General features: G+C 41.8%; 1 protein-coding gene across 2 annotated transcripts in view; it reads right to left on the reverse strand.

The window, feature by feature from the left end:
• The window catches only part of STX11 (syntaxin 11), a 54,783-nt gene that overhangs the window by 10,921 nt on the left and 29,422 nt on the right, over positions 1 to 14,440 (reverse strand). Inside the window, exon 1 of one of the 2 annotated variants that reach the window (XM_074990441.1) lies at positions 14,138 to 14,268. The exons of the other annotated variant lie outside the window; for it this stretch is intronic. The gene's annotated coding sequence lies outside the window, so the exon portion shown is untranslated. Of the gene's footprint in view, positions 1 to 14,137; positions 14,269 to 14,440 lie in introns of those variants that run through there. 2 annotated transcript variants of the gene reach the window in all.

The following is a 14,440-nucleotide window of genomic DNA, read 5'->3' on the forward strand; positions in this document are numbered from 1 at the left end:
ACGCATGCAGAGTCTGATCAGCGCAACAAGAGCCATGAGGGACAAGGGCATGCATACTGCGACTGGAATTTTGAGAAAATTTTGCTACCTCAAACAAATCTCTGTTAGGCACATATGTGTATGCTGCAATTTTCAGGTTTGTAACTTGGTCAAATTGTGGATGCATTTTCACATTAAATGCAAAAGGCGCATCCCCGACACAAGAGCTACCCCACTGTCATATTTCAAATTTCTACTCCAGGGCAAAAAGGAACTAGAGCTTCCCAACAAAACGAGCATAAATGTTTTTAACATGTTTTACCAGTGCATTTTCTGCAACCTCACTCTCAGAAACAGCAGAACCATTTTATCTAAAAAATATTTTAAAAATTCAACATGAAGGAGGCACCTGGCATGAAATTTCAGCCTGAACAAATAATGTCTAAGTAAGTAAGTAAGTAATGTCTAAGCTTACTGAGGTAAGCAGTGAGGTGGCAAAGTTTGCAGATGACACCAAGTTGTTCAGGACAGTCAAAACCAAAAGGGATTGTGAAGAACTACAAAAAGATCTCAGCAAACTGAATGATTGGGCAGCAAAATGGCAAATGAAATTTAATGTGGGTAAGTGTAAGGTAATGCATGTTGGAAAAAATAACCCAAATTACACGTACTACATGATGGGGTCAAATTTAGCTACGACAGATCAGGAAAGGGATCTTGGAGTTATAGTGGATAGTTCTCTGAAGACATCCACGCAGTGTGCAGCGGCAGTTAGTAAGGCAAATAGGATGTTAGGAATTATTAAAAAAGGGATCGATAATAAGACAAAAGATATCATACTTCCCCTATATAAAACTATGGTACACCCACATCTTGAGTACTGCGTGCAGATGTGGTCTCCTCACCTCAAAAAAGATATATTGGCATTAGAAAAGGTTCAGAAAAGGGCGACTAAGATGATTAGGGGCTTGGAACGGGTCCCATATGGGGAGAGGCTAGAGAGACTGGGACTTTTCAGTTTGGAAAAGAGGCGATTGAGGGGCGATATGATAGAGGTATATAAAATCATGAATGGTGTGGAGAAAGTGAATATAGAAAAATTATTTACCTTTTCCCATAATACAAGAACTAGGGGACACCAAATGAAATTGATGGGTAGTAGGTTCAAAACTAATAAAAGGAAATTTTTCTTCACACAGCGCACAGTCAACCTGTGGAACTCCTTGCCCGAGGAGGCTGTGAAGGCCAGGACTCTATTAGGGTTTAAAAAAGAGCTTGATAAATTTTTGCAGGTTAGGTCCATAAATGGCTATTAGCCAGGGATAAAGTATGGTGCCCTAGCCTTCAGAACAAGGGCAGCAGATGGATGGCAGGAGATAAATCACTTGATCATTGTCTTCTGTTCTCCTTCTCTGGGGCAACTGGCATTGGCCACCGTCGGCAGATGGGATGCTGGGCTGGATGGACCTTTGGTCTGACCCAGTATGGCCATTCTTATGTTCTTATTATAAGCAATTGAAAACAGTCTTAAAACAGAGAGTAATTCGAACTTTTATTATGGGTGGAGCTACCATTGGTGCCGATAACTAAACAGCACTACAGCATAAAATATTATTCTTTGACAAGTGAAAACAATAGAAGTTGGTCAAGTAAAAGATCACCTCTCACTTCTTGTCTCTCTAATGTCCTGGGACTGACACAACTACAATCACACTGCATATGTAAGTATAGGCCCAACCATTCACCTTTGAAATCAGTGGTGATACTCCCACTGATTTAATTGAACCCTACATCCATGGGTGTAAATATTTTGCACACTAGCTTAAAGATTCACTTAGGGATATGTAGTATTGTTCAATGATATGATATTGTGAGGATCAAGCACAATGGGGATGGGGTAGGAGTTATAAAATCCAAAATTGAAAGTGTCCTGATTTATCCTTAATTTTTCATATGTAATTTTGAATATTCATTTTGAAATGTAGACTTTTAGCCACTTTATCCCTGTAAGAAGTATCTTGTTTGTAATTCATCTGTTTTCACATGGAATGTAGGCTAGCTAATGCCTTCAACAATTGGCTTAGGTCTCTGGACTAAATCTTCTCCTGGTGTAAACTGTAAATTTAGCCAGCTGAAAATCTGTCCCATATGCAGTGCTTTTTATGTGCTGGAACTTCCTGGTACTGAGGACCAGCATCTCAGCAGCACCAGTCATGGGACTGGGCTGCAAGGAGGTGACGGGGAGCCAGCTGAGTACCAATGCCTCTTCTTTTTTTTTTTTTTTAATGCAAAAAAGGCACTTCCCATAGGCATCTTCCCTTCACAGAATGAAACTTCAGTTTATTAATCACAACCACAAACAGCCTTCCCATGATGCATGGGAGGTTACAAATTCTAGTTGTGGTATGTGTTGCAATAAGATTGCAGCTATGTTTGGCTCTCTGAAATGCCTGGCTAGTGAACAGCTTGGGCAGAGCAAACTTCAAGTATAAGCAAAAGCTGTGTCAGATAAGAGGATTCTGAAATGATGCAATTTAAAATACCTGTCAAAACAAGATATTTGCAGTAACAGAATTCAGTGATACAGTGACCTATTGTTCACACATCTGCAGGTGTTCATTTCTACTATTGCTCCAGTGTCATTCATGATGCTTTTCCACCAGCTATCCCAGCTCCATGCTGCATTCACTCTCCAAATTTAAAAAGGCAAAAACCGAACAATTTTCTCTGTAATTGCAAAGGACTAGTTTTAGATTAAGCAGAGTAGTTCCCGCTTGATTCAGGCAATCAACTAAACCCTGATGTATCATAGCTAGGGTGACCATATCTCCCTGTCCCAAACACAGGGCAGGGAGTTTATGCAAGGGGAGGGGCAGCTCCTCCCAGTTCCACCAAGCGCCAGGGAGCCGGGAAGGAGGCAGCAGCCCCCTGGTGCTCCCTGGGAGCCTCGAGGAAATGGCAGCTTCCAGCACACCCTGGAGAAGTGGCAGCCGCCATTGCACCCTGGAGAAGTGGCAACCAGTAGCGCTCCCTGAACCCCAAGGAAGCAGCAGGGATGCAGCAGCTGACCACGCTCCCCCGTGGCTCGGGAAAGTGACTCTGGCCAGCAGCTGCACCTGTACAGCCGCTAGTGGAAAAGGTCGGGGGGGGGTGTCAAATATGGGACAATTCACCCCTTTTAAAAAATAAATACAGGATGGATGGTTACCCTAACCATACCAGTCCGGATCTTGGACGGCAGATAGGCCCAAATGGTACTGAAACTTAAAAAACAAAAACATATCCTTATTTAGGTTCAGTGCTCTTAACTTTAGAGGAGGAAAATTAGTGAAGTTTCCAGAGCATTCCATGCAAATTTTTCTCTACAAAAACCAACAAAAAGTCCTGTGGCGCCTTCCAGACTAACAGATTTATTAGAGCATAATCTTTCATGAGAAAAGACCCACTTTGTCAGATGCATGCATGGGATCACTACGAATATGAAAGGTAGGAAAATTCTCCTTGTAATGAGTAAGGTACTTGATATCTTTGTTGAGACCGAGGTGCAAAGTATCAAACATGAGAATGAAATCCAATTTAGATGTCTCCCTTTGTAATCTCAGTTATCATTTATCAGGATTTTCCAGATCTGAAGAAGTGGGTCTGTCCCATGAAAGCTCATTACCTAATAAATTATATTGTTAATCTTTCAAGTGCCATAGGATTGCTTTTTTGCTTTGTGAAGATACAGACTAATAAGGCTCTCTCTCAGAGCATTTTGAGCCACAATACACATTCCTTTTTCATATGTAACTTCTTCCCAGGTACAAGCTAATACATATTACAATATAAAAAACGTAAGGATTGCCATAGATATTTAAGAACAGGTTAGATAGATGTCTATCAGGGATGCTTTAGACAGTACTTGGTCCTGCCATTGGGGCAGGGGGCTGGACTCAATGGCCTCTCGAGGTCCCCTCCAGTCCTAGTATTCTATGACTCTAATCAGACCAGTAGCCTGTTTAGTATACAATCTCTGTCAATAACCAGTATCTCATGAGTTAGAGAGTAAGATATGAGAAAGATTGTAGTGGACAGTTATGAAATAATCTGCCCATAGGGGAAGGTATTATTTTTAAAATAACCACATCTCAGTGCATTCCAAAAGTTTTCCCACATTGTTTGGGGACAATTCGGGGCTGGCTGACTTTTCACCCAACTAGATCATTTGATTGTCCAGAAATCCCTGTACATATGAATGCACTGTTGTATCTGTGTTAGTCCCAGAATATTAGAGACACAAGGTGGGAGAAGTAACATTTTATATTGGACCAACTTCTGTTGGCGAGAGCGGCAAGCTGGCAGTAGATTAGAATGCAGTGAAAACAGAGCCGTCTCTCACTGTTCCTTAAATTATTGGGAACTTATGTCAGAGCAAAAATGGAGTGCAACTGAAATGTTCCTTTGAAAAGATCTTTAAAAAGATGTTGATATGAAGATAATCTCTAGAAAACTGTCACTTTCTGTTGTGAAACTTCTGTTGTGTACTTATTGTACAATAGCTTCAATAATTTTGTCAGGTTATACTTTTTCTGCAATAGTATTATACAACATTAACTTGGAGAACAGATGTCTTTTACAACATGGATTTGTTAACCAGGCAGCTTTAATAGCAGAATAGAAAATCAGACATCTCTCTAAAGAATATCACAATGTTGATTAGGGTGCATATTGTACATTTTTGAAAGTCAGTGCACATATTAAGTAGCTGCCATTGAAGCTGGTTCCTGACATCACAGTACACACTACATTTAAACAAACGTTTTGAAATTATAGCCTTCAAATTGTAAGGAAAAAATCTCACTGGCTGTTGGAACTATTTCTTTAGCATTTTTAGAACTTAAAACTCGCAAGGAAAGAAACTGGACGTAAGCAGGGAAGCAAGGACTGCTTCGGTAAGGCACCCCGAACTTCTGAAGTTATCACAAGTCTGTCAGCTCCCAAAACATCAGTTCCTGATTGTCTGGAGAAACAGTTTCCCCACCGTAGCCAGGAGCATCCCTCAAGCTATTTAACTGTTCTTCCTCTCTACCGCAAACTAGCTCTAGACAATATACATAGGCAAGGTCACAATGGGGATTCTGCTGTCTGTCCTAGAGCTCTTCCAAGGTCTCTTGCCCATAACATAAGAGTAAAACATACAATCTCTGGAACCAGGAAGTGGAGGAGTTTTATCTGACCATTGATAATTTTAAGAGAACTTTATTATCTTCTCTGCACATGTAAAGACGTAAGTTTATCCTTTAACACTAACAGTATCATTTAATGACCCACAGAAATCTCATAAAACTATACCAAACAATTCACCCACAGAATATTGCAGGTTACCCATTTCAGATTACAGTCAAGATCTGCTTTCTTCTCCCTCTCTGCCCATCCACCCCTATGTTTTAACTTATTCTACATGGGAGTGTGTCCAGGTGCCAAAGTCATAGGCCGGTTCTCCTATAAAAACTTTCACAACCTCAAAAAAAGTCTCTTTTCCCTTTCTTATTAAGATTTAATTAAGCATTTTAGGACAAGCTTGCTTCCCCCATCATTTATTTAACAAATAAAGTTCTTGAACACTGAGCCCCACCTCAGAGCATGATGTCATTCCAGAACAGGTTTATTACTCATGTCTAACACCAGCAATGTCCAATAAAATTCAAAGATTGCCACATTTGTGGCTGTTGTCTTTCCATATTTGCCACATTATAGTATTAAATAAATAATTATACAAAGAAATGCCTTCCCCCTCTCCCACAACCAGTCACTCCCAGCGCTTCCCGCCTCAAACACCCTCCCCTGCCCGCCAGAGCCAGGTACCTTTAGTTCCCTGCATTTGAATTCAATGCTGGCGACTCACTGGGACCACTGCTGCCGGGGCCACCACCATGCGCTTCTCCCACCAAGTGGTGGGGGGCATGCATGGAGGGGGCAGATAGCACTTCCTGCGTGTGGTTCTCAGGAGGAGCCAAATTTAAAGGCTCTACGAGCTGCATGCAGCTAAAGAGCTATGAGTTGGCCATCCCCATATTCACCATAACGCAGTGTCCTAGTCACCACACATGGCAAGTGCTAAACGTATTGGACACTGCTGTCTAATGCCATAGTCAACTCCCTGGATGTGTCAGCTTTTAATGATGCTTCCAACATTTTATGGCCTTGTTTATCTATCCAGTTGTCTAAATCTTCAGGATGTCTATTCCCTTTCCCCTCAAAGAGAACTTGTCAGACAGGAATCAAAAACAATTAACATTCAAATGGCTGGTGCCTCTAGCAAAATGAAATGAGGCACTGACCACCTGAATAGATTGCCTTTGTGTGCCCTGTTTGACTAGTCCGCATTTTTGTTGAAGTTTGTAATTCTGTTACACAGGACAAGGTTCTATTGTACCTCCAGAGAAACACTTCTCAGGTCTTCCTATTTATCGTATCTCATATTTCTCAGGCTTATTTCATGACCCTGTCTATCTTGATGTTTCCAACATACCATTTATCATTTTTATTTGGATGCCAAAATCATTGAGTCCCTTACTAGTAACAGCCATCTTTTCCAAGGAATGAATTTTATTGGGCCTTTTAAGCAGGCGGCTTAGGTTACAGGAGGGCAGGCGGGGGGAAAGGGGGAAACAGGTGGGGATATAGACATGTATAGTTGCTTTGTTTCCTTCCTGGATGTATTTATATGCCAGCTGTGGGCAAGAACTTTAAATTCAAGTATTTTTATTGTTTATATTCTAGTAGCACCAGAACATGCAAATCAACATCTACACCAAAAGAATCCTAAGGATTTGGATGAGGTTTGGGGACAGGATAAATTAATTGCGTACATGAAAGTAATTCTATAGGCTTGTACTTGAAACTGTGCCTCTCCACCAACTTCTCTTCATCACAACACTCACATGAAAATATTTCATTTAGTTCTTTAGTTTTTAAATATGCAAAAATTGCTATCCATCCAGCCTTCTGGGCTTTTACCCGATAAATTAAGAGATAAAAAAATCCTTATATCTCTTTTAGCAAGTGTAAAAAAAATAGTGTAAAGGAGTCAAGTGACATGATCAGAGTCACAGAAATCATGCATTATGCAAAATTATACAGTAACACTTACATACATACCATTAATGCAGGCAGTGAGACACTGCCATCCATTCATTTCTGAGCAATTACTTTACCTCTTGGGCATCATTATGACTCAAGCAAGGTAATAACATTAAATGCATACACAAAGTAATGCACATACTGTAATTTTCAAGACATTCCAGCAACATCAGATAACGTTGTCACAATGCTTTGACCATATAATCACCACAATATTCCTGTATGCAAGATAGGGTTGAATGACTGTACCCTTGTGTAACAATCATGGTCCTGACACACCAAGGGGAAAATGGTCTGAACCCCTAAGAATAAGCAAATATCTGGATCATTTGTATATAGTGTTACGGTGTATCAAAATGTCAAATAAGATCTTTTATGAAAGCTTTTAATACCCTGAACCTGATGGTTGCTGGGATATACATACACGTTGTTGTTAAAAATGGATGCATTGTGTGTCGAAAATTTAACTGTAACTAGAGTGCAACTATTAGAGCATCACGTCACAGCAGCGTGGTGGTGTGGTGAAGCAATCTGGCAGAGAGCATATCTCCCAGGCCATGGGCACACACCAAAGGAGCTGCAAGCACCTATGCTATGCAGCCAGATGAGAGAGTGGTGCACCATTAAAGCTAATGGGAAAACACTAAAACAATTTCAAACCGGAAAAAAAAAAAACTCCACTTCGGGAAGCACTCCGGCTATGTGTAACCATGATTACCATGCTCTGAGAAGAAAGAAAGAAAGAAAACCACACACCCTGTTTTAAAAAAAAAAAAAAAAAAAAAAAAAAAAAATTTGACATGAAGGTTATCCGGAAACCAAGGACCACCATTGACATGGATTGCTGTCTCAGAAGCACAGTTTGTAGATATGCAAATTCAGCTATGACAATTGCATAGCTGGCATCGACTTACCTAAAATCAATTTTTTTCCAACAGCCACACAGCAGGATGACAGGAGAACTCTCTTGTAAGCTTCCCTTACCCCCTTGCAAGTGCCAGGAATACATGTCATGCATGACAGTTCAATTTAATGCATCCCCACTAGGCCTGCTCAGTCAAACCCAGGAAGATCGACTGCCAGCATGTCAATCTTCCAATAAGTGTAGATGTATCTGAAATTGTAGGGCATGCTGGGAAATTGTTAAGAGGCAATAATTAAGTGGTATTGGAGAAGGAAATAAAACAAACACAATACTTGAATTACATCTTTGTTTATTTTCTGTGTAACTTGTGTAGCTTTTTCTTACTACTTCATCTCTGAATCAAGGGCTTGCTTATGAAATAAACTTTTTGTTTATTTTTACCTCAAACAGATCTCTGGTTTGCAAATTGTGTAGAGCGTACTAATGAGTGGGAGCAAGTTTCCTGTCTTTAGGGATGATGAACTAGAGGGGAAAAGTGTGTCAGACAGTTGAGAACTCAGGGAGATAGATTGGGGAGAGAAGGAAATTAAGTAAAGCAAAGAGGCTGGTGCCCTATGTTTGAAAATTGGCTACTGCTGTAAGAGCACTGAACCACAGCAGCACAATATTAAGATATCCAAAGTAACAAGGCAGGTGTGACAGGACCTTTTAGCTGTTTTAAATTAATCTAAAACGTCACACCAAATAACTACAAGATGTCCATAGAAATGCTATTTCTATTATGAAATAGAATTATAAATAAAAATAAGGAAGAAGATATTAAACAGTCATCTGAGTAGTGACATGTGGCTGTCAGCTGTCACCAGTTAGATAAACCCATTTATACAGACAAAGCTAAAGACTGTTCAGAATGTCTAAGCTCATACACAACTCATTCCACCAAGATATGAGTTTATGAATATAGAAGAGTGGAGAAAATTAACTTTCAAATTAATTTATAAAGAATTTGGTATGCGGACACTGGAATATAATTGTGGGGGGAATGGAGAGATCTGCATTCCCATATAAAGTTATGCTGCTGATCAGACAGCATTTTTAAAAATGCTATCCCCAATAAACATATTGTTTCACATCAGATTACTGTTCTATATTAGCAACCTAAATGAGTGCATTGATACATTTAGGGCCCAATTTTGGGGGTAACTGCAACCTCTATATCATTTCAACAGCTGTAAAGGGGCCAAAAAGCCAGTAGCCTGGTGAAATACCCCCAGCAGTTATACACAGACCCTGCAAACTCAACCCAGGGACATTCCAAGAGCTGGGATGCTATGTAGTGATTATTCTGTACTGCATACCAATCCATTCCAGGCACAGGATCAGGTTCTGTAACAAGAGTGAATCCTGGAAGTGCAAATCTATTTTTACAATGCTAGCCTTCCCTTTAGCACCTTTTACACATATAGTCTATACCTGCAAATTACTGACATGCATTCCCCTTCAAATACATAAAATTCAACCACGCTTGCTATGTGCCACTGGGCCCAATTCTTCCCCAGCTAAAATTAATGGGAATGCTAGAGAGCCCAGGAGGGGGTCCATAAATTGCTCTTTTTTTGTGGCATGATAATGTTGTTCCTATCTCACATGTGTACAATGCATTATATACTCTTCTAGAACAGATTTTTTGAGAAGCAAACAAATTTGAAGCAGAGGGTCAATCTTGCACTCCATTTTATTTCACTCCAACCTTGCATAAGATCCATATTTCCCTCTTTCCCTGGCAATCTGAGTTAAAATGAAAAGCCACTACCACGAGGAAGTTAACCTTGACATCTTCTTGTACATTTAGAGCTTGTAATCCACCTCGACCACTTGTCATATGCAGAGTTGTGTGCAAGAAAGTCAAAGACTAAAACCAGCAGCACTAATATGACCAGCTCACACATTAAAGATATCCCTGAACAGAGGAGGGGAAATATATTCTTTGTTACACACCTGGCATACCAGCCATGTTGACAATGGTGCATAAGTGTAACTAGGAATTTGATGCTTAGAGTATCTTTTCTGGATCAAGCACATATAACTTCACAAGGTGTTTTTCTTGTTTGTATTTACAAATCCACATCTGTAGCCACACAAATCAGTATCTTAAAAGGCTCTGTAGTGCTAGTGTTAGATCTATTAGCAGTCATTGATCCTATGATAATGAGGTGCTGATTTGTAGGAATATATGGGGCTGCCTGTGGGTAATTTTTGTTTGTTGTTATTTTCTGAAACCTATCAGAAAGAAACTTTAGGGTACTTTCCCGTTCTAAGCTCATGAGACTTAGCAAGGAGGAATGGGCTGACATCTTTTCAGAATGATGGCAATATTCAGCTTTATATCTCAGTCTCCTCCACTGTGTAGAGAGTGGCAGGGGCTGTTTACACTACGAGATAAATTTGATTTTTAATAAGTTTGGTTTTTCAACTTCATTCTTATGAATTCAAATTTAAATTTCCACAAAGCTTCTTGACGTTTGGCCCACTGTGGCTCAAGATTCAGAAATGGACCTGGATGAGACTTGTGCCAAAAAAAGACTTAGAATTTAAGTCTTAGATCATTATGGTAGACAAGGGATGTAACCATGAGATATGGCCTTCTTGCATGAAAGCAAGTGTCAGTTTGTCACAAGAAGTTCACAAATTTAGAAGCTGGTCAGATTCCCACCTGATTTCAGCCAATAAAATATCATCAGTGACCAAAGCTGCTTTCCCTTTACCTGTGTGCGGTCTCAGGTTTCAAACTTTTCTCTCAAATACAAACATTTAGTGAGACAATCCAGCTCTTAATGGTGCTGGTAGAGATGGCTGGAATCATTCTGCAAACGTTTTGACTTTTTCATTAAAAATTGTTCAGCAATTGCAAATGGAAATATTTTCATGTTTGGATAATCTTTTTCAATTTTAAAAAAAGTTGAGGAAAGCAGATACTTCATTTTTTTAATAATTGAAAATGTTTCTAATGGAAAGTTGTATTGAATTTAAGCAGAAAAATTACTAGATGGCCACTCTACTACTTCTCCCTTGTACAAAACACATCTTCTAACTAGATCCTGCCTGCAGAGTGGAAACCCTATTCCAACAGCACAAATCCACAGGAAATTCCACTCGCTTTCTCTCTCTCTTACTCCTTCCTTCTGAGTCAGATACAAACACACGCGTCTGGCTATCGCACTATTTCTGCTCCATAAACATGCAAAGAAACTACCACCATAAAGCAAGTAGTGACTCTGACTAAAGCTAAATTAGTGTTACATTTCTGTCAAAGAGAGGTCATCTCCTGACATTCTTCCCTCCCCCGCCCCCCGACATAAAAGTCTAGACTTACCAGCAATATAAAAATAATAAGTTAACAGTATTAGTTATTAGAAGCTTAGCAATAAACCTAATCAAATGACACAGAATCTCCATGACAGCATGGTATGGCTTGTGATTTTGTATGCTATTGTGTTACTTATTTACAATGATCAGAAGCTACTATTACCACAGAAAATAACAAACAGAAACATTAGGCACATTATCCATGAGAAGATGTTTCATCTTACACTTCTTAACAGAAACCTAAACCTAACCCTAACATTTTAGTCTAAATGGAAAAAAACAAAACAGAGACCAGCTGGCTTAAGCCCATTGTTTGGTTCATAAATACAACTGCTATTCAATGGGTCATTCAACAGTGTGAGCAGTAGTTAATCCTCTCAAGCCTTAAGCAGGAGAGCAACAATTATTTGTGTGTGAAAGGTACCATAAGAAAGAGTATCATTCTAAAGGCTCAGCCTCAGGTAAGAACACAGGAAGTCCCCAATTTATGAATGGGTTGTGTTCCGAAAGCTCATTTGTAAGTTGGTTGTTCGGAACTTAGAATGCATTTTCCCATAGAAACAATATCATACATCATCAATTCCCACGCTCGCCCACAAAAACCTACTTAATCTGTAATACAGGTGAAATACTGTATATTTGGAATGAAAGAGTAGAAATAGCTTTTTATTTAACCTTCAGCGTTAGTGTTTGAGGAAAGGCTGGTTTAATTACAGGAGGATGAAGAGCTAGGTGAAATTTCTGAAGAGGACTTCTGGGCACCCCCCGCCTTTTTCCCTCCCCCCACCCAGCCTGCAAACTGGATCAGTACCAGCTCTTTTGGCCAGACCTATCCCCCACTGGCCCCCACTCCCCACCAGCTCTGATAGCCACCATCATCATCCCCCAACTGCTTTCCACCCTCCCCATCCCAGGCTGCACCCAACCTCTGCTCACCAGGGTATAGCGTGCCAGCAAGCAAGGGAGGGATAACTCTGGAGGACCAGAGGGTGGCTTTGCAGCTGGCATCTGGACAGAAGCATACATAAGAACGTAAGAACAGCCATACTGGGTCAGACCTGAGGTCCATCTAGCCCAATATCCTGTCTTCTGACAGTGACTAATGCCAGATGCTCCAGAGGGAGTGAACAGAACAGGCAGTCATTGAGTGATCCCTCGCCTTTCATTCATTTCCAGCCTCTGACACACCAAGGCTAGAAACACCATTCTTGGCCATCCTGGCTAATAGCTGCTGCCTGTGCCTCTTGCTGGCACCCCGTGGCTACAGGTGAGTTTTTGTTTGTATGCGTGTATGTTCATAAGTCAGATATTTGTAATTTGGGAAGTACCTGTACTACTTCCCCATCATCATAATTGCGCAGCCCTTTGAAAATGTAAAGTGCTCACTAGCAGTACTATCAGAAAACAATGCCATAGTTTAAGTTCTTCTGAGAACTAAACCATCTTCCTTTCTTGATGTCTGAACTCTTAAAAGAAGGCCTCACAATTCTAAATGCTATTCTCACAATTAAAAACAGGAAGTTTAATTTTCTATTTTCAGCCAGTCCTCTGGTCCTGCTATTTCATGCTGGGCTACAAAACATAAATTTCAGATATATAGAGGTATTCATTTTATCAGGAATATCAATGCCAATCAGTTAGTAAGAAGAACCAGAGAAAGCTAACTTGTTCAGTCATTTATACCATGGGTCATTGTGGGGCAACTAGGTGGAGTAAGATCACTTTTATATACTAGATCTAAAGCCAACTATACATACCATAAAAAAAACAAGAAGTCCTGTGGCACCTTATAGACTAACAGATCTGATGATGAAGCAGGTCTTTGCCCAAGAAAGCTTATGTTCCAAATTAAATTATCTGTTAGTCTATAAGGTGCCACAGGACTTCTTGCTGTTTTTGACGGTACAGACTAACTAGGCTATGTCTCTGATACCACACATATGATCTGGGTTAGGACTATAATACCCAGCCAAAACCGCTGAAGAAATTCGTTTTTGTTAGGGTTACCATATTTGAGCTTTCAGAAAAGTATGTTAGTATATAATCATTAACATAAGGTTGAGTGGGCAGCTACTGGTACAGATACACTCCCTCTCAGGGGTGTCTTCTTTTTTTATACTGGTACCCTACATTTTTTAGGTTATATAGACTGGGGGAGGAGGGAGATCCTGACTTTGTTCTCCTTAGTGACAGGATTAAGAAATGACAGCTGAAGACTTCTTTAAAGTAGTCTAAATAGTTTCCAGACAGCGTAAATTCACTTAGCACCTTCTACCCCACCTTCGCCCCCCCCCCCCCAGCTCCTTCCTTCCCCCTAGCTCCCAACGCCAGCTAGTTCCTATACAACATTACTCTCTCCTTTGCGTCTGTTTGACACGGCGAGGCACTTCACGTGCGGCTCCATCACTCCCCCGGAGAGACGGAAAGGACTTAGCTTCACGGTTTCCGCGCAGGGGCGCTTTCCAAAAGGGACCCAGAACTTTGCTGCTTTTTGCCTGGCTTCCCACGCAAACCGCCCTCGGGTCCCTACTGCAAGAGGAAAACCCTGCAGCGATGCACGCACCCCCGATCCCCTTCCTCCGCCGCACCTCCGCCCAGCTCCGGCGGCTACAGCAGCGGCCCGTCCGCTGCAACCTGCCCCGAAGCCATCGGCTCGGCTCAAGCCCGCCGCCCCCAGCCCGGAGCGCAGCGCGACCCTCTCGGGCAGGACTCGGGGCTCCCCCGGGCAGCGCCGGCCCTCTACGCGCAGGGGGTTGATGGCCAGAGAGGCCGCTCTGCCCACGCGGCGGGCCGGGGACTCACCGCTCGAGGAAGACGGGCGAAAGGGCGAGACCCCGCTGCTTGCTCCAGCTGCGTCCTCCAGGGAACCTGGCACGCCTGGCTCGGGCACAGAGAGTTACCCCGGCCCCTCGGGCGTCCTGTCCCGCCTCGCCCCACCCCGCCCGGCTCCTCCCCCGTCCGCGCCCATTGGGCGCGGGCAGAAGCTCTGGCGGTGACCGGCTGCGCGGGAGGTAACGCTGTGGGAACCGGTGGGTGGGGCGGGAGTTTCCAGTGCCCGGGGTTTCCACGAGGCTGCCTGGGCCTGGTGGGGAAGCCGGGCGGGCT

Source organism: Carettochelys insculpta, chromosome 3 (assembly GCF_033958435.1).
Source record: "Carettochelys insculpta isolate YL-2023 chromosome 3, ASM3395843v1, whole genome shotgun sequence".
Lineage (NCBI taxonomy): Eukaryota > Metazoa > Chordata > Testudines > Carettochelyidae > Carettochelys > Carettochelys insculpta.